Source organism: Heteronotia binoei, chromosome 2, assembly GCF_032191835.1.
Source record: "Heteronotia binoei isolate CCM8104 ecotype False Entrance Well chromosome 2, APGP_CSIRO_Hbin_v1, whole genome shotgun sequence".
Taxonomy (NCBI): domain Eukaryota; kingdom Metazoa; phylum Chordata; class Lepidosauria; order Squamata; family Gekkonidae; genus Heteronotia; species Heteronotia binoei.
Genome location: NC_083224.1, coordinates 112,852,468 through 112,873,263, shown reverse-complemented (window position 1 = coordinate 112,873,263; position 20,796 = coordinate 112,852,468). Strand labels below are relative to the sequence as shown.

General features: G+C 42.7%; 1 protein-coding gene across 1 annotated transcript in view; it reads left to right on the top strand.

Moving 5' to 3' along the window:
• The window catches only part of GLIS1 (GLIS family zinc finger 1), a 511,250-nt gene that overhangs the window by 198,064 nt on the left and 292,390 nt on the right, over nucleotides 1–20,796 (top strand). The gene's annotated exons all lie outside the window — the stretch shown is intronic.

Sequence of the window (20,796 nt, the reverse complement as noted above, 5' to 3'; positions counted from 1 at the left end):
TTTATTTGACTATAAGTATAAAGAAGCCTCTGCATTCAGTCTTCCTTTTACAGTATTTTTCTAATATAATTGTAGTCCTTTTCTGTAACCTGTTCTATAATATTTCTGAGCAGAATTCAACTGGAAGCCATACTGAATTCTTTGCACTCTTTCTGCTTTTTCAGTATCCTTCCAATATAATTATAGTACTTTCCTGCAACTGTTTCTGTGATGGTTCCAAGAAAACATTGGGATGGAAATAACTTTATATCCGAGGAAGTATTGTAATGAGAAATGATATTTTGGTGTCCTCTGTCAGGGCTGGATCTACATGTTTTTTGAGGGGGGGGGCAAAATTACACCCCCTTTTAGGCCATTCTATCTTATGGGTCCATAGAATACAATGGACTTCATACCCAATTTGGCGCCCCCCTCCGTCGGCGCCCAGGGCAAGCGCCCCCCTCTGCCCCCCCCTAGATCCGGCCCTGTCCTCTGTGAAAGCTTAACTTTTAATAAAGATAAAACTTTGTTGGTCTTAAAGGTGCACTTGACTCCTACTTTGTTCTACTGCTTTAGACCAACACAGCTGCCCACTTGGATCTATTTTTGAAATGGTTATTGAATTCTTAATACAATCAAAACTACATGCAGCAATTTAATGTAAAGAAAGAATTACTGAGCCTCAGGTTGTATTTTAAATCAAGAAACAAAAAGCATGTTCATTGAAATTCATTTCCTTCTGCCTTATGAACAAGATTCCAAATGAGTTCAGTCATTTGAATTGTAACACAAAGGGAAGAAAATCCCTATAAATATAATTAATAATTAAAACCAAGTATGTTGTATGACTTTTAACTTAAGTGCTTTCTTTTAACCTTTTTGAAGAATATCAATGAAATTGTTCTGCTCTGATCAGGCAGCTATAGAAGAGGTTCCAAAGAGAACGTCTTGGGAACAGCCCTGTCTATGCTGGCATTATCAAGATAATGTGGGCAATTAAAATAAAAGCTAATGACTTGCAGTTGGCTTTCCACATGCTGAAAGCAATAATAATATGAGTCGCTGGATAGAATAGATGATAACAGGGCAAGATTGGTCAGAGCTTTCAAACCTAGCTGTGAAATATGAAGCTTTTGTTTGAAACCCCAAATGTTTTGCTTACAAAGGAATAACCACACCAGCAGATTGGGTTGCCTCCATCTAAATGTCAGCAACCAGGAGCGTTTGGGAGATCTGTTATTTCTTCACTCAAACACAGTATAGTACTGGTGCTCTGAAATAAGGAACACCCACTATGTATTATGGTTGTGATGTTTGGGAATGAAAAGCATTCTCTTCAAACTAAGCCATCCCTTCAGACTGAAGAGACATCTGGTAACCTTACAGAAAATGAGGATGCTTTAATTAAACTATTTTCTTACTGAGAACAAAGACTTAGTACAAGAATAAACTTTTATCCCTATACATTTTTGACTGGATTTAATCTTTAATATGTATGTTGGTTATTTAAGATTATATATATTCTTTAAATTTAGTGTGCAGAAGAATGTACTTTCAGATAAATATCATTGTATTCATATTTCTGTGGCAGTGCAGGCTTATTCTCTGAATATGGATACTAGGAAATAGTATTTCCTGTTTTATGTATTAGCTACATGGCAACATTTTCCAGTTATCTCAGACAGAAAATAATATTATTTGTAGATTTCTCTTGACCAGAACTAGCAAGTTAAAGTAACAATTTTAAAAAATTACAGTTTTCCTGAAAAGCATATTGTTATCTAGATTTCATTGTATGGAAGTTCCTGAATATCCATACAGGTTAAACAAGGTAGTTGCAAAAGTCCTTATCAGTTAATATCTCTAGTGGCACAAATGATTTACATAGGGGAAGAACCTTTGAAATCACCAGTGGGTTCATTGTGCCTTATTCTGTTATGTACTAAGTTAATATAATGCCAAACTGAAGCAAACATCCATGGCAGGCCAGGATCCTGATGCCCACTTTCTGATTGGCTGTTCTGCTAGAATCAGCCAACCAAGAAGCGAGGCATTTTGGAGGAAGATGCTAATGAAGGCTTCTAGAGGGCACAGTGGGATTGGTGAGTGCTTGCCTGAGGGAGCGTGGTTTTCTATGTTCTGACTGTATATATTTGTTTACTGCTACTTTGTTTTCTGTGTGACTGATCCTCAATAAAGATGTTCTTGTTGGAAAAGAGCTGACTGAGCCCACTTGTAACATATACATTCTTAGAAACTGTGAATGTGCCTACATTACACAGTAGAAGTAGCTTTCTAATTTTGTAGGTTGTTTTACAAAGCAATGAAAAGAATCTGTTTTCTTGGTTTCTCTACTTTTGTTTTGTTTTTTTTTAAAGCCAGAGCTGCGTGATTAGATTTGTGTTGTTGTCTCCCCCTCTGTGATGAAAGAGATGGCTTAGAAATCTAGATTTACTTAACAGCTAGAAAAGCCTCTCCATTTTTTCTTTGTTTTACAGCTGTCATTTGGCAGTTCTATAATACTTACCTTCCCGCAACCAGTTCTTGTAATTTAGTTTAAGGATTGCATTACTATTGTCATCGTTTAATCTGTATGAACAAAAATAATTTCGGAAGGGTTTTGACAATTGGATTGTAGAAAAATTTCATGTCTAGCATGCTGTGTAAATGCTATGGTACTTAAGTAAATTTTCTTGTCAGGCATGTAGGCAAAAGGCTAAACACACATGACAGTGCAGTGTTTAGCATGAGCTTAATTGTGTCCCAGTCAGAACTTGGCAATGCAGAAGTTACAGAACTAGCGGCTGGCATCTAGGTTTCTAGTGATTGTGAAAGATTTATAGCTGAAACCATGTAATAGCTGTTTTTGTTTAGAAAATGAAAGGGGGCAGCTATCCTTGTTTGAAATAAATGATGAATTATTATGATTGGGAGTTCAGCACAACAGTAAATTCTGAGTTGGATAGAACTATTAAAATGCAATTTTTTTGCAACACGTTTCAAGATACGGAAAGTTATGGACATGTCTTTAAAATTAATATGAGGTCTGTTTATTTATGGATAAAACGTTAAATTTGTTTGCGCTTGTATGTAACAGTGTTTTAAAACATCCGTTCTTTTAAAAAATAGATTAATTACCACAAGTTAATTGAGGAAATTATCAGGTGCTATTGGCTGTTTTTAGAGCCTGTAGTGTAACAATGTGTGATCATGGGTATTTTCTTTCTCCTGAAAGATATTTCTTTTTCCTTTTGTTACTTCCACTCCTCGTTCAAAGCACACTTGTATTTTCTTTGAATCTGAGTGTCTTTCCCATCTGTTCGGCAAAATTTGTTGGCTAAATATGTATTGAATGTGTTCATGAAAGGCTGGCAACAACTAGCTTCATGTCTATATGCATAAAATCTCCCATCCATGTAAAATTATTAATTTCTTATGACAGGCTTTGCTACTATGTGCTGTAATAGACAAAGGAATTTTGGAATTCAGGCTACTTGAGAACAGGAAATACATGAGACATTTTGATTGAAAAGTAAATGGTCCACTAAAATGGCAGTTAATCCTTTTATTATCTTTCCAACAGCAGTTTCCACAATACTTTCATGAGGTAAGCGTCCCTTCAGTCCAACTGTAACACTCATCATTACAGCTGGTTTAAATTTAGCCTGAGTGCTCCCTTTTCTACAGTGGAAAAGCAAAAAAATCTATCTGCTCTAAAGGAATTACTGATATTATGGGGGATCTAGCTTGTGTTTGGGTGCCAAACACTATTAATTTTATAATTGATCCATTCTCTATACTGTGTCCTTTTCATTTGGGTGTGGGTGTGGGGGAGGGTTGTTTTGCTTTTTGCCTTTTTATTCCTTCGTCTGTGCAAGTAGTCTGAAGGAAACTACCTAATCTCTCTGCAATATCCTGTTATGTTTCTTACTTAACTTGTGTTATTTTAGTTTTATTAAATTTGGTGCTCATCTGCATTTTGATCAAAATATATCCAACTAAAATAATGATGCAATGCCCCTAAGACTTGAACTTCTGAAGATTAATTTCATGCTTTTTTAGATTTGATGTCCCAGACAAATGGAATTTTGTCTGACAGTAAAACTTAGCCAGATTAAATATTTTCATTATAAAATGCAAAACGAGAAGATTTTCCATGTTATCTTTTTGTTTGGCTATCATTTTGAGTAATAATGAATCGTGATCCCTAAATATTATATGATAAAGTTTAGGTGCCTGTTTACATTTGGAAAGGTATATGTGTGTGAACATGTGTGTGTTTGAGTTGATCCATTACCTAGCATGAGACACAGTGTGTGAAATATTGGATAATCTGTCTATCCCTTCTCCACTTAAATAAAATGATAATAATACCAAATTTAAGAGTGCTTTTGCATATAATATTCACAGAATTCAGTTTATAAACTGGAGAAGCAAAATGATAATAAGAGAAAGAAAAGACACCTTTTGCTTAGCAGATGTAAGTTTTATTAAATGTGGATCTCTCTCTAAATTATCACAAATGATAGGCACCAATTTGTGACACATGAATATTTTAGTTTTCTTTATCTCTTTGTAAACATAAACATCTCAATTGCTTTCTTCATTGGGAACCTAGCTGTATAGAAGCTGATGGATGAGTTAAAGTTTAAATGACAATCATGTGCAAGGGGGCTAAATACATGAGCCATAGCCATAGAACTGGCACTCCCTCTTAGTATGGCAGTTCCATGTTTGGGACCCTTGTAATCTGCCAGGGCTCACATGCGATGATTTAAACATTGTTACTATGGGAAGATGACTCCTACTTGACTGGAATCACGATTGAAAGACTCTATTATGTCCCTTCAGTTAGCTGCATTCTATTCCTGTTTGAACTGCAAAAACACAGATTTCTCTCACTCTCCACAGTGCACTCTTCACCCATGCATCTTTCTTCCACACACACTCACTGGACAAAAATTCTCTCTACAAACCAATCAACTCTCTCCCTAGGGTACAGCAACCATCCAAACATTACTTCAATCATCCATCAGTCCCCTGTTGTCTTACTCTAGAAGCCTACATTTTAACACACCAGTGTTCCCTCTAAGCTGAGTTAGAGTGAGGTAGCTCACACATTTTTAGCCTCCAGCTCACACATTTTTGTCTTTGCTCAGGAAGGATGACCCTAGAGCACATTAATTTATGCAGTAGCTCGCAACTTTAATGCCAGTCGCTCACAAAGTAGAATTTTTGCTCACAAGACTCTGCAGCTTAGAGGGAACAAGCATAGCCTCTTTTACACATGACTCATGAGTAGACCCAAGGAGCAGGCAGCTAGTTACTGATCCAGGGGATCTTATTCCAGCAGTTATGCCACATGATTTCTCTTCCTGAAGCTATGTAAGCCTAAGGGAAGGAGCTGACACCGTTCCCACTTCTCCTCCTCCTCCCCTCCCTCAGTTTCCCCACATAAAATGTCAAGAAGGAATAGCAGGCATGCTTGGCCCACAAAGGCAGCACAAAAACAGGGAAGCCCGCATAGCTCTAGGTCCCCACTTAGGACTGATGACCAATCAGCCAGACGAAGTAACAGGGAAGAGGGAGAATTTTCCTCTGAGGAGGATGAGGCTGACATAGAGGTGCCAGAACCATCTCGCAGATTCTTTAATGCTGATGACTACCAGTAGTTATCAAAGACTCTTGCTGCCCTAGATCTCCACAATGATCCAGACGTGAAAGACGAGAATGAAAATAAGTCTAAAAGAAAGTATAAGGAAGGGGATAGTGAGTTTCTGCCATTGGATCAATGGTGGCCAGAGCATCCATAGTATGGATGAGAAAATTAATCTCTAAAATATCTGAAGATACTCGCACAATCGATGGTGCATAGAGGGTCCTAAAGGCAGTATCTTTCTTGACAGATTCTACACTGGACTCTTTAGTCTTCGCATCCAGAGCCATGGCATCCTCCACAGTGGCAAGATGCTCACTATGGCTGTGTGTGTGGTCTGCAGACTATCGCTCCGAGAACAGTTATGGCATACCACTTTCAAGGAGGCCTGCTATTTGGCGACACTGGATAAAATTCTGGTAGAAACCAAAGATAAAAAGAAAGCAATGCCCAAATTTCTGCACCGCCAGAATAGAAGATCTTGTAATCCTTCATCCTTTCGTTCTCAACGTGTCTTACCCCCTTTTTCAAGACACAAAGAGGTGTTCTTGGAACCAACCCAGACAGCAATTCAAAAGGTCAAGTTTTGGCAACCGCTTCAACAAGTTGGGTAAGCAGCGGAACAGATCCAACAGAGACTCAAAGAATACCAAAGTGTGACTATGCCGACATTCCTGTTGGACCTAGACTGCTACATTTCCATTCCCATTGGCATATGGCAGGGGTGGCCAACGGTAGCTCTCTAGATGGTTTTTGCCTACAACTTCCATCAGCCCCGGCCATTGGCCATGCTGGCTGGGGCTGATGGGAGCTGGCTGGGGCTGATGGAGAGTTACCATTGGCCACCCCTGGCATACGGCATCAACGGACAACTGGTGCAAGGAAATAATCTCCGACGCTTACAAATTGGAGTTCCAGTCCTCCCCATCAATTCATCTGTTCCCTGGATCACAGAAACCCTCAGAAGAAATTAAGGACTCTTCAAGCAATTCAGCATTTTTTAGCAATTAGAGCCATAGAGCCAGTGACAATGGAAGAAAGGGGCACAGGAGTGTATTCTATATTCTTCACCATGCCAAAGAAGTCAGGGGACTGGAGATCAGTTCTGGATCTGAAATATGTAAATAAATTCATCCTTTTCAAACACTTCAGGATGGAAACTCTAAAATCAATAGCAGAATCCTTACAATTGTAACCACAGGACCTTCTGACATCAAGAGATCTTTCAGAAGCATATCTGCACATTCCCATATTCATGGGCACAGAAATTTCCTCAGATGCTGCTACTGCGGAAACCATTATCAATTCAGGGCGCTTCCATTTGGTCTTGCATCAGCCCATGAGTCTTCACCAAGTTGCTAGTGAGCCTGATAACTGTTCTGAGGGGGGGGGGGAGGAATTCTTATCCATCCATACCTAGACAACAGCCTGATTCAAGCCCCATCAATGATGAGAGCACATCAAGATACTTCTACGACAGTCAAATGCCTTCAAGAATTTAGCTTTATCGTAAACTCAAAGAAGAGCTTTCTACAACCTTTACGTCATATGGAACATCTGGGGGTTCTCATAGATACTGTATCAAACTGTCTATACCTTCCACGGCAAAAAGCTCTCAAGATAAAGGAGGTGGCAACAGCAGTTAAGAACATAAGAGAAGCCATGTTGGATCAGGCCAGTGGCCCATCCAGTCCAACACTCTGTGTCACCCAGTGGCCAATACACACACACACACTGTGGCTAATAACCACTGATGGACCTCTGCTCCATATTTTTATCTAACCCCCTCTTGAAGCTAGCTATGCTTCTAGCCACCACCACCTCCTGATGCAGTGAATTCCACATGTTAATCACCCTTTCGGTGAAGAAGTACTTCCTTCTATCAGTTTTAATCTGACTGCTCAGCAATTTCATTGAATGCCCACAAGTTCTTGTATTGTAAGAAAGGGAGAAAAGTACTTCTTTCTCTACTTTCTCCATCCCATGCATAATCTTGTAAACCTCTATCATGTCATCCCGCAGTCGATGTTTCTCCAAGCTAAAGAGCCCCAAGAGTTTTAACCTTTCTTCATAGGGAAAGTGTTCCAAACCTTTAATCATTCTAGTCGCCCTTTTCTGCACTTTTTCCAATGCTATAATATTATTTTTGAGGTGCGGTGACCAGAATTGTACACAGTATTCCAAATGAGACCACACCATCGATTTATACAGGGGCATTATGATACTGGCTGATTTGTTTTCAATTCCCTTCCTAATAATTCCCAGCATGGCGTTGGCCTTTTTTATTGCAAACGCACACTGTCTTGACATTTTCAGTGAGTTATCTACCACAAGTTTTCTACCCAAGATCTTTCTCTTGGTCAGTCTCTGCCAGTTCACACCCCATCAACTTGTATTTGTAGCTGGGATTCTTGGGCCCAATGTGCATTACTTTGCACTTGGCCACATTGAACCTCACCTGCCATGTTGAAGCCCACTGACCCAGCCTCAACAGATCCCTTTGGAGTGCCTCAATAAAGTTATAAAGGCCAAGCAGTCTTCACTCATGTAATTGGTGGCACAGGGTCTGATGGTATCTTCGATAGATACAATCCAATGGGGGAGATTCTGCATCAGACAGCTACAAGCGTTTTTACGACTGTAGCAAGATCCAAGAAGTCCAACCTGTCACTCAAGGTACCACTTCAGGTGAAGATGAGTTTACGGTGGTGGGCCAAGCTACCAAACTTGCTACAACGGAAAGTCTTCTGGATAAAGGATATGCTCCAATTGTTGATGGATGCCAGTCTGTCAGGGTGGGGAGCATCTATACAGAGCTCCGCAGTTCAGGGCCAGTGGTCTTCACAGGAGGTGAAACTCCCAATAAATGTGTTGGAATTGAAGGCAATCAGGCTGGCTCTTATCCATTTCGTCCTTCAATTGTACAGCCAGCACCTCCTCATTCAAATGGACAATGTATCAGTGACGGCATATGTCAACAAGCAAAGGGGGCCCAAGTCCAGAGTGCTCTACAAGAAAGCTTGCAAGCTATTCATATGGGCTCAATCCCACATTGCATCGATTAGAGCGGAACACATAAAAGGGACATCGAATGCCCAAGCAGATTGGTTGAGCCGATAGAGGATCGACCAAGGGGAATGGGCCCTCAGCCAGAGGGTATTTCAGGATATTGTTGTACACTTCGGAATTCCAGCCATAGACCTGTTTGCATCTCCACTCAACAACAAACTGAAGTGATTCTAGTCCTGCTACTTTCACCCCAAGGCGAAAGCCACAGATGCGCTGATGTCACCATGGCCAAAAGAGCCATTATTTGCCTTTCCTCCACTACCTCTGCTTCCCAGATTCATCAGGAGGATAAGAGAAATAAGGGCGGAGATAGTGGTAATAGCTCCTTACTGACCCAGGAGGCCTTGGTTTGCAGATCTGCAAGAGCTTTCGATCCAACATCCATTGACACTAGAAGTTTGTCCGGACATGCTGCAGCAATGTCTGATACTCTACCTGCATCCAGAGTGGTTATGCTTGACCGCATGGAGATTAAGAGGGCAAAACTCCTACAATTAGGATACTCCAGCCAAGTCATCTCAACTATGTTAGCATCTAGAAAGTCATCTATGCAAAGATTATACAATGTTGCATGGAAAGCTTTTGTGACATGGTGCCACAGGAAAGAATTTGGCCCACTAAAACCCAAGACAAGCGGCATTTATCTTTTTTGCAGAATGACTTATCCATCGGTCTTAAAGTGGCTACGCTATGCAGGCAGATCACAGCACTGTCGACGATTCTACCCAATCGAAATGGGGAACCAGTCTCCAGACACCCACACATTCAACGCTTTCTGAGGGATGCCACACTTTCATTACCACCACATGTGCACAGGTTTCCTACCTAGAAGCTAAATACGGTGTTAACTGCCCTGACCAAACCACCATTTGAGCCATTTAAGGACATCTCCTTAACGTTTCTGAAAATGAAAGTCATATTTCTGGTAGCTATAACGTCTGCTAGAAGAGCGTCAGAGCTGAGCACGCTATGAATTAATTCCAGCCTTTGTGTATTTCATAAGGACAAGGTTGTCCTATACCCAGACCCCACATTCCAACCGAAGATAGTTTCTAAGTTCCACAGATCGCAGGAGATCAATCTACCATCCTTCTGTACTAATCCTAAACTCCCCAAGGAAGTTCTATGGCATACTCTGGATGTGCGTAGAGCACTAAAAGTTTACACCCACAAGACGGAGTCGATAAGAAAAACAGAGTCGTTTGTAAACGTATCTCCTCCACACACTAGGAAGATGTAAGTTAGCCATTAGCAAAATCATTCAGTTAGGAGTACAGCAACTAATACAGCTTTCGCAAATAGAACATCTGTTATCAAAGATTTCAGGTTTTCACGGCTGGTAACATCATTAGAATCTTTCGGGCTCAAGTGCCGTGTTCTACTGGAGAAAGTTTTCCTTCCAGACGTTTCGTTCTCAGCTGCGGAGAACATCCTCAGTGGCGTTGCAGCCGGAGCAGGCGCTCTGACCTTCTTGGCTGCTGTGCAACATCTGTTGAAGAAATATGCAAAGCTGCAACATGGTCATCGGTATCTACATTTATCAGACATCACAACTGCTACAGCTCTGCAGATTCAGCATTTGGTTGTAAGGTGTTACAGAATGTTCTAGGGGGCACTGACAGTTCTTTCCCTCCCTCACACTAGGGACACTGCTTTAGGATGTCCCACAAGATGTCCTCCTGCCTCAGAGGGAGAACGACCATTGGATACACACCATGAAGGGTCCTTCTCCTCTGACGACAGGAGGCCCTCCCATTTTTGCTGTCGTTGCCCCTCAGAGGGTTCTTTGTCAGTGACCTTCGATACAGAGCAAGGATTCACTCTTCACATTCGATCCTTCATTCAGTAGTTTGGTGTAGTGGTTAAGTGTGTGGACTCTTATCTGGGAGAACTGGGTTTGATTCCCCACTCATCCACTTGCACCTGCTGGAATGGCCTTGGGTCAGCCACAGCTCTCGTAGGAGTTGTCCTTGAAAGGGCAGCTACTGTGAGAGCCCTCTCAGCCCCACCCACCTCACAGGGTGTCTGTTGTGGGAGGAGAAGATATAGGAGATTGTACCTAATTTTCCCCCATTTTTGAAGTGTGAAGATAACACTTACCAGTGTGTAGGCTTACAGTTTGACTTTCTTCCCCTTAACACAAAATAAATCAAAATTATTCCGTGTGAAAGTTATGAGCCTAAGTTGCAAGTGAGGGAAACAACCCTGTATGGAATTCATTTGCCTAAGTGGCAAGTGAGACAATAAACTTTAGTAGTTAGATCTATCTAAGGAACTTTAGAGAAAGAAGAAGAACTATATCTGAAACCATTATTCTTATGAACTTTACAGAAACCGTTATGGTTTCGTACTTCTAAATAAACTCTATTTATGTTTAAGATAAAGCAACTTGTTTTAGTTAGAATGAAGGATTCCATTTTACCTCAGAGTCACCCCCATGTAGGGTTCCCAAGTCCAATTCTGCTACCACCAAGCCAGCCCCTGCCTCACAAGGCCACCACTGACTGGGTCGGGAGCTGGGGCAGCACTGCGGAGAGGGGAGCACAGACACACGCCAGGGCGAGTGGGCATGCAGTCTGAAAGGGAAAGGCCAAGCCCCACCCTCCACATGTGCTGCCTATTAATATATTAACTGTTGAGGTAAGTCAAATTTACTCCGGGGACATTATTAAGCATTAGACATCCTTGCAGTTCGGAGGGCTGGCAGGAGGGAAGGGAGTAAGAGGAAGAGCCAGCTGCCCCTCCCTTGACCACAGGGCGCTGCAGGGTGATCTGAGCTTTGGCCCTCCCTAACACCCTTTAGCCCCGAGATAAAATTTACCAAATCACCTTAAGTTAGAAGATAATTCAAACCTGAAATTCTTTGCTCTGAGTGTATGTGGGGGTACCTGGGCGTGGAGATTCTACTCAGAGGACCTGGCACCTCTTCTCTCCCCTCCCTTGCTCTGGAGCTGACTCAGAGGATGGAGGTCCAGCCATGTCTTTTTGTGAAGAGAATCAAAGACCTGACTGCCAAATGACAAGCAGGGCAGTGGGGAGATAGCTGCAGCCCCCCCACCCCTCTGGGTGCTCTGAGTCAAGGCACCTGGTGGCTGCTCCTAGGTGCCCAGCTGAGTCTATAATTAAAGGTAACCCCCAGATATTTACAGTTTTGAGTTTGTTCAATTGATTGGTTGCCAATAAACCATTTCTGAGGGCGCCAACTTTTTGAGAAGACAATTACTTTTGATTTGGAGTAGTTAATATAGAGAGTTACTTTTACAGCAATCGTGAAAAGCATTAGGATATCGTTGCAGGCCCACTCTTGAACATGAGAGAATGGTGGTGTCATCAGCATACAAGAGTAATGGGGTAGCTCAACTTCCAAGTTTGGGAGGATAACTGTTTATGGAATTTAAATATTGGGCCAAATCTGTTAAAAATAAATTGAAAAGATGTGGGGCCAGCACGCAACCTTGCTTAACTCCCCTCAGCACTGAAATTTTGTTGGTTAGGTCACCAGTTGCAGAGTATTTCACCTGACAAAATGTGTCAGTGTGAAACGTCCTCAAAAGGAGCAACAGGCGAGGGTCCATGCTCAAGTTACTTAATTTGGTCCATAACAGAGCCCTATTGATTGAATCAAAAGCACTCTTCAGATCGATAAATGCAACATATAATTTGTTTGTCCAGTATTCATGTACTTTTCAGCTAAAAAGGCCATGGTGTAACAATGATTGCAGGTAGCTTTGCCTTTGGAAAAACCAATTTGTTCAGACCCAATAATGTTGTTTTGGTGCACCCAGTCCAGTGCACGTGATTCCAGATGTTTGGCATATAATTTGCCCGCTATTGATATAGACTGATGGGATGAAAATTTTCTGGGAGTTCAGGACCCCCTTTTTAATAAATTGTCTACTTCTGAGGAATCATATATTTTCAGTTGTATTAAGAAAAAATTACTCAATTCAGAGAAACTTAAATTTTGCCCAGCTAACCCTAATGTCTGCTCTCCAGCTACTTTAGGTCTGGACATCTGTTGCGGTAAGATGCACAGATATTTAACTTAGTGATCCCTACATATCGCAGGGCTTGGCCAGATTTCCTTCCAAGGTCTTGCAGGGGAGATATCTCCAAATTCCTTTTCATGAAAGACTGTTCCTGTGGTGCAAACTCCCCTGATACAATTTTTCACTTATTGAATAATTGTCATCTATATGAAAAACCCCATTAGGAATTGTTTAGCAGATTCTCTCCTCCTACCATCAATCAGAACAATTTGTCTTTCTGTCAATTTTTCTTGAACGACTCTAATTCAGAAATTACCTGTGCTGTTGCAAAATTTTTGACCACCATTCTCCAACACAACTCTGGCTATGCTTCATTTTATATCTAACCTAAGTTCAATCCTGACTTATCCGAGGTGCCCCATGTAATATAAATTTTTTCCCTTCAACACAGGGGAAAGGGCCTCTGCACTGGGCTGTGAAGCTGAGGGGAGGGGCAGGCTGCCACTATATTTTCAGCAAAGTAAAAATAAATCTTTCCTTGTTTCAAATGGATCATATTTATTGGCAGGAACAAAACTCAAACCCATATTGAGAACTTTCTTTTCTGTTTTTGTCAGAACTCTAGATGAAAGATTGACTACTAGATCTATCTCATTTTTTATGGGGGTACTTTTTGCTCTTGTTCTGCTCTGTTGTTCTTAGTTGATGGTCTTTTCCTAAAAAAGGCTTTTCCTCCCCTTCTAAAGAATCCTGTTCTGAACCAGAAAGACTCCGATCATTCCAGGATACCTGCTTTTTAACGTTGGTTAAACACCTTAGAGTTCCACTTGTACACTCTACCATTATTGTAATAATCAGTATCTCTGTCAAATTTTTAGTTTTCTCTCTTTCATTTTCTCTCTCTAGATCTTTGATATTTGCTTGTATCTCTTGCATCTTTTTATCAAAGTTCTCAATATTATCCAACCTTAAGAATTCAGGGAGGCAGTGGGGCCCTTGGATGACCATGGGGTAAAAGGATTACTGATAGGGAAATGGCTGAGAAGCTGAATGAATTTTTTGCCTCCGTCTTCACTGTGGAAGATGAAAACTTTTACCCGCCCCAGAACCACTAATTTTGGAAGGGGTGTTGAAAGACCTGAGTCAGATTGAGGTGACAAAAGAGGAGGTCCTACAACTGATAGACAAATTAAAAACTAATAAGTCACCGGGTCCAGATGGCATACATCCGAGAGTTCTGAAAGAACTCAAAGTTGAACTTGTGGATCTTCTAACAAAAATCTGTAATCTTTCATTGAAATCTGCCTCCATTCCTGAGGACTGGAAGGTAGCAAATGTCACCCCCATCTTTAAAAAGGGTTCCAGAGGAGATCTGGGAAATTACAGGCCAGTCAGTCTGACTTCAATACCGGGAAAGTTGGTAGAAACCATTATCAAAGACAGAATGAGTAGGCACATTGATGAACACGGGTTATTGAGGAAGACTCAGCATGGGTTCTGCAAGGGAAGATCTTGCCTCACTAACCTGTTACATTTCTTTGAGGGGGTGAACAAACATGTGGACAAAGGAGACCCGATAGATGTTGTTTACCTTGACTTCCAGAAAGCTTTTGATAAAGTTCCTCATCAAAGGCTCCTTAGAAAGTTTGAGAGTCATGGAGTAAAAGGACAGGTCCTCTTGTGGATCAAAAACTGGCTGAGTAATAGGAAGCAGAGAGTGAATATAAATGGGCAGTTTTCGCAGTGAAGGACGGTAAGCAGTGGGGTGCCGCAGGGCTCGGTATTGGGTCCCATGCTCTTTAACTTGTTCATAAATGATTTGGAGTTGGGAGTGAGCAGTGAAGTGGCCAAGTTTGCGGATGACACTAAATTGTTCAGGGTGGTGAGAACCACAGAAGATTGTGAGGAACTCCAAAGGGATCTGTTGAGGCTGGGTGAGTGGGCGTCAACGTGGCAGATGTGGTTCAATGTGGCCAAGTGCAAAGTAATGCACATTGGGGCCAAGAATCTCAGCTACAAATACAAGTTGATGGGGTGTGAACTGGCAGAGACTGACCAAGAGAGAGATCTTGGGGTCATGGTAGATAACTCACTGAAAATGTCAAGACAGTGTGCGTTTGCAATAAAAAAGGCCAACACCATGCTGGGAATTATTAGGAAGGGAACTGAAAACAAATCAGCCAGTATCATAATGCCCCTGTATAAATCGATGGTGCGGTCTCATTTGGAGTACTGTGTGCAGTTCTGGTCGCCGCACCTCAAAAAGGATATTATAGCATTGGAGAAAGTCCAGAAAAGGGCAACTAGAATGATTAAAGGGCTGGAACACTTTCCCTATGAAGAAAGGTTGAAACGCTTGGGACTCTTTAGCTTGGAGAAACGTTGACTGCGGGGTGACATGATAGAGGTTTACAAGATAATGCATGGAATGGAGAAAGTAGAGAAAGAAGTACTTTTCTCCCTTTCTCACAATACAAGAACTCGTGGGCATTCGATGAAATTGCTGAGCAGACAGGTTAAAACGGATAAAAGGAAGTACTTCTTCACCCAAAGGGTGATTAACATGTGGAATTCGCTGCCACAGGAGGTGGTGGCGGCCACAAGTATAGCCACCTTCAAGAGGGGTTTAGATAAAAATATGGAGCACAGGTCCATCAGTGGCTATTAGCCACAGTGTGTGTGTATATATAAAAAAATTTGCCACTGTGTGACACAGAGTGTTGGACTGGATGGGCCATTGGCCTGATCCAACATGGCTTCTCTTATGTTCTTATTAAGTGTAGCTGTAACCTCTATGGATTATTCTATTAGCAATAACATTAGATCAAGAGAACATTTATTTAATATGGGAAACCATTTCTTCTAAAAGACATCTGACTCTAAAAATAAAGCTGTTGGCTTTTTTAATCTCAAACCTCGGAATTCTGGCTACCTTCACATTTTCATTTAGAGTCATAGCATGTAGATTGGTTCTCACTTTTTTCTGTAGTAAGCTAGTTAATTGTTCCCATAAGTTGTCAAAATCACCTTCCATGTTCTCAAACATATCTAGCATATTAGCTGTGATTCTTTCCTGATCAGCTTTTGAATACACATATTGCTCCCCAAATATATATATATATATATGTGTGTGTGTGTGTGTGTGTCTGTGTGTGTGCGTGTGTGTGTGTATACACAATAGGAGAAAAGGGGGAAATTCCCTGCATAGAAGTGGAATTCCATAAAAGAAACGCTGGGAAATACTGCTTACTACTTAGCCTGAAAATTTATCATAAAAGGATATTTAAAAAGCCAACAGTTCACCACAAACATCCACAATAAGGACTCATAAATCAGAATGTGCTCACAAGTAAAATAAACATACAAAGAAGTCCACAGAATGGCTCTTACAAAACTTGCTCACACTGGCATTTCTTAAAGGTGCCACAAAGAATTTTACAGAATCCTTAAAGCAAATATTTCACAAGTCAGTTCTCCAATGTGGCATTGATGTGTGAGGAGAAAAGTCTATTCATATAAAGCCAGTCCATGTAAAACTGGTGTGATACGTTTCGTTGTCTTTGTCAAGACTTGTGGCTTAAAGTGGAACCAATCCTTCCTGTCAATTCCATACAAGGCAAAGGCTCATTCTTTGTATAAACAGAAGAGGTTTGTATAAACAGAAAAGGTTCTATATTTTCAGTTGCAGTCTGATTGATCAGTCACAGATGTCTGATCACAACTCTCCATGTCAAAATACTCCCAACCTGATTAGACACGTTGCCAGACCACACTAAGCTTGCTGTCTGATTGCAGCCTTTGGGTCCAAGTAACAATTCTAAGACAAGAGCCTTTGGTGGCAGCAAAAATAAGTAGGAAATGATGTGGAAGGCAAGGAGTCACCATAACACATATCACCTCAGAATTTTACAAAGAGATGTCTTCAGAGGTGTTATATATAAGGGGAGGAAATAAGAATAAAGGATTCCCTTTTACCTCAGAGCCACCCTCTCATGCTGATCATTCTGTCATTCTACCAATATAACTAAGCCAACCTGTTCTTAGGGTCCAACTACGAATTATAAGGCAAGAGCCTTTGGTGGGAGCAAAAATAAGTAAGAAACAATAAGGAAGACAAGGAGGCAGCATATCATGCATCCCCTCAGAACTCTACAGAGAGGTGCTTTTAGAGGTGTTGCATATAAGGTGTAGAAAAAGCAAAAACCATAAAATGGGGTTTTCCTCAAAGTAACATCAGTCATCTCTAGGAATTGCTGAAAATCTTTATGGTTTTATCATAAATTTTCTGGCAGTTTCTAGAGTCTTGATGTTACTTCCAGGTTCCCCAGGAAGTGTCATCATATTGTCATTGATAGCAATTTAAAAAAAAAATTCTCCTACTGGCTGATCTCGAGCCCTTAGTGGGCACATGGCAACCCTAAGTTCCATGAACTTTGATTATGTATAACAATCAGTACATTACATTAGTGTAGTCAGGACCTTGGGTTGCTCTCTTACTTTGGGTTAATTAGTATTAAGACAATAACTGCTGTTTCAATGGGCTCCAGTGGGTTTTTATTTTATATTCCAGCTTTACATAGAAAAACTCTAGGTCCACTGAACCTCTTGCATTTCACACCCTGATGGCTCTATGGCTTGCAATTCTGTACACATTTATATGCTATCTTTTGCTTATTTACTTCATTTATGCCCTGTCTTTCCCTGCAATAGGGACGCAAAGCAACTTACATTGTTATCTGCTCCTCCATTTTATCCTCAGAACCACCCTGCAGAGAATATGTGTAGGGTTGACGACTGAAGGCTGGCACATGACAGAAGATGGGGGCAGGGATATGGGGGATGCTGTTGGCATCTGCAAAGTGATGTCACTTCCTGGGAAATCTAGAAGTGATGTCACAGCATTTTAGGAATTGCTGGAAACTATCGTAAAACTATAGATCCAGGTGGGCAGCTGTGTTGGTCTGAAGCAGTAGAGCAAAGTTAAAGTCCAGTGGCACCTTGAAGACCAACCAAGATCTATTCAAGGCATGAGCTTTTGTGCAGAGGCATCTTTCTATAACATGAACTGTTTACTTCCATTTCAATATATCTGAGGAAGTGTGCATGCACAGAAAAGGTCATACAAAACTTCATTGGTATTAAAGATGCCACTGGACTCTAATTTTGTTATAAAACTACAGCGCTTCTGATAGTTTCTTTATAATTTTATTGGTTTTAACTACAAAAAGATAAAGCAGTGCAAAAGATACATAAAAGGGGGAAAGAGGAATTTACAGAATGGGAAAAGCAGAAACCGAAAAAAGTACAAATATATCAATTATAATTCTACATCCAAATAGACTACCCAGATCATTCTACCTGTAAGTGTAAAGATCTCCATATATTTTACCATCCTTTCTTTCATTGCAGAATTTTTTTACAAACTAATACTAGCAATATGAATCTAAACAATTCTTCTTGAACACAAGTATATGGGGCTCGGCCACCTTCCAGTCTACTTCCCATCCCAACGGTGGCAGGTAGTGGGGCCAAGAGGAATTGCTCGCCTCTTTCATTGGTGTTATGCAACGCCAGGTCCATAAATAATAAGACCATGACCCTTAGGGAGTTTCTGCTTCGGCAGGACGTGGACCTGGCTTGCGTGACCGAGACCTGGGTGAGGGACAGGGAGACAGTAGCTCTCTCCCAGATGTCCCCCCCGGGGTACTCGGTCTTTCACCAATCACGGATTAGCGGGCGGGGGGAGGGGTAGCGCTACTCATACGGGAGGGTTACTCCTTTCGGGCTCTCCCGGACCCAAAGATTGATGGTATCGAATGCGCCGGTCTGGCGTGGGATGTTGGAAAGGGGTTGGCAGTCTGGCTGGTGTACCGTCCGCCTAACGCACCAGCCAACGCCTTACCATCACTATTGGAGGCAGTGGCGGGCTGGGCGTTGGAGTTCCCAGGGCTTTGGTCCTGGGTGACTTTAACGTCCATGCTGACGACACGGCCTCCACTCAGGCGATGGACCTAGTGTCTTCCATGGTGACACTGGGACTCTCTCAATTTGTCACGACTCCCACGCATCAGGCCGGGCACACACTGGACCTGATCTTTGCATCCGGGATTTTGGTGAACGATATCGCCATAGAAGTGGTTCCATGGTCGGATCACCTAGCCCTTAAGGCCCGTGTGGGGACGCCGCCCCAACCCTGTAGGGGCGGAGAGCCTATTTGAACGGTTCCAAATGGCCCTGAGGGATCCCTGGCCCACTGGCGGTTCCCTCGATGACCTGGTGGATACCTGGCAAAGCCAGCTATCCAGGGCCATCGACGAAATTGCACCTCGGTGCCCCCTGCGCCCTCGTATGAGGCTGGCTCCATGGTACACCTTGGAACTGCGCCAGCTGAAACAAGGGCTCAGACGACTAGAGAGGCAGTGGAGGCATACTCGGGACGAAGCAACGAGAACATCCTATAGAACGTTTATGAAGTCTTATGAGATGGCAGTCAAGGCTGCAAAGAAAGATTACTTTGCAGCCAGGATTGCATCTGCAAATTCGCGCCCAGCACAATTGTTTAGAATAATTGGAGATCTTATAAAACTGCCACAAGGCAAACCAAATGTTAGATAATTAGAGATTGGCTGTGAGGCATTTGCGAAATATTTTGCAGATAAAATCTCATTGCTCCGCCAAGACCTGCCTACCACATTAGATACAGTAAGTGAAATTGAGGCTCCGTGCCTGTCTTCGGGTTTGGTGCTGGACCACTTTGACCCACTCAGCCTGGAGGAAGTCGATAGAGTCCTCTCTGCTGCTAGCCCGACAACATGTGATCTGGACCCCTGCCCCTCTTGGCTGATTAAATCTTGCCAGAGGGAGCTTAGATGTCCTTTACGGGACATCATAAATAGATCCCTCGCTGAGGGGCATTTTCCAACACCTCTGAAAGAGGCATTGGTCCGCCCTCTCTGGAAAAAATGTACAGCAGATCCGGCTGAATTGGCGAATTATCGTCCGGTGTCTAATTTACCGTTTCTAGGTAAAATTATTGAGAGGGCAGTGGCGCTGCAGCTACAGAGGTTTCTGGATGACGCTTCCGTCCTGGACCCATGCCAGTCTGGTTTCCGGCCGGGCCATGGGACGGAGACGGTGCTGGTCACCTTGGTAGATGACCTCCAGCGGCAACTGGATCGAGGCGGCGTTGCGGTGCTGATGCTGTTAGACCTGTCGGCGGCATTTGATACAGTCGATCACCAGCTACTGACGCGCCGCCTCGCCGACATTGGGGTTGGGGGGTTGGCCTTGCAATGGCTTTCCTCCTTCCTCCTAGGCCAGGGACAAAGGGTGGCTATTGGGGATGAGCAGTCCCAGAGGCGCACACTGGACTGTGTGGTGCCTCAGGGAGCAGTTCTTTCCCCGATGTTGCTTAACATCTATATGCGCCCCCTTGCCCAGATTGCTCGGAGGTTTGGGCTGGGTTGCCATCAATATGCAGATGACACCCAGCTCTATCTGCTAATGGACGGACGGCCCGACTCCGCCCCAGGGAATCTGAACCGGGCCCTACAGGCTGTTGCGACGTGGCTTAGGCTGAGTGGGCTGAAGTTGAATCCAGCGAAGACAGAGGTCCTTTGTGTGGGTCGCGGCGCTCTGGGAGGGGAAATAGCTCTCCCAGCCTTCGACGGCGCGCCATTGAAAGCAGCGCGCCAGGTAAAGAGCCTGGGTGTTTTACTGGAGCCTTCATTATCAATGGAGGCCCAGATAGCAGCCACTGCCAAGTCAGCATTCTTCCATCTGAGGCGGGCAAGGCAGTTGGCCCCCTTCCTAGAGCGTCGGGACCTTGCAACAGTGATCCATGCAATGGTCACCTCAAGATTAGACTACTGTAATGCCCTCTACTTGGGGCTACCTTTGTGCCGGACCCGGAAGTTGCAGCTAGTGCAGAACGCGGCGGCCAGGCTACTGTTGGGACTCCCGAGATGGGAGCACATATAGCCGGGGCTACGTGGACAACACTGGCTGCCAATTACATACCGGATCCAGTACAAAGTGTTGGTCATTGCCTTTAAAGTCTTACATGGCCGAGGACCGGCCTACCTGAGAGACCGTCTCTCCCCA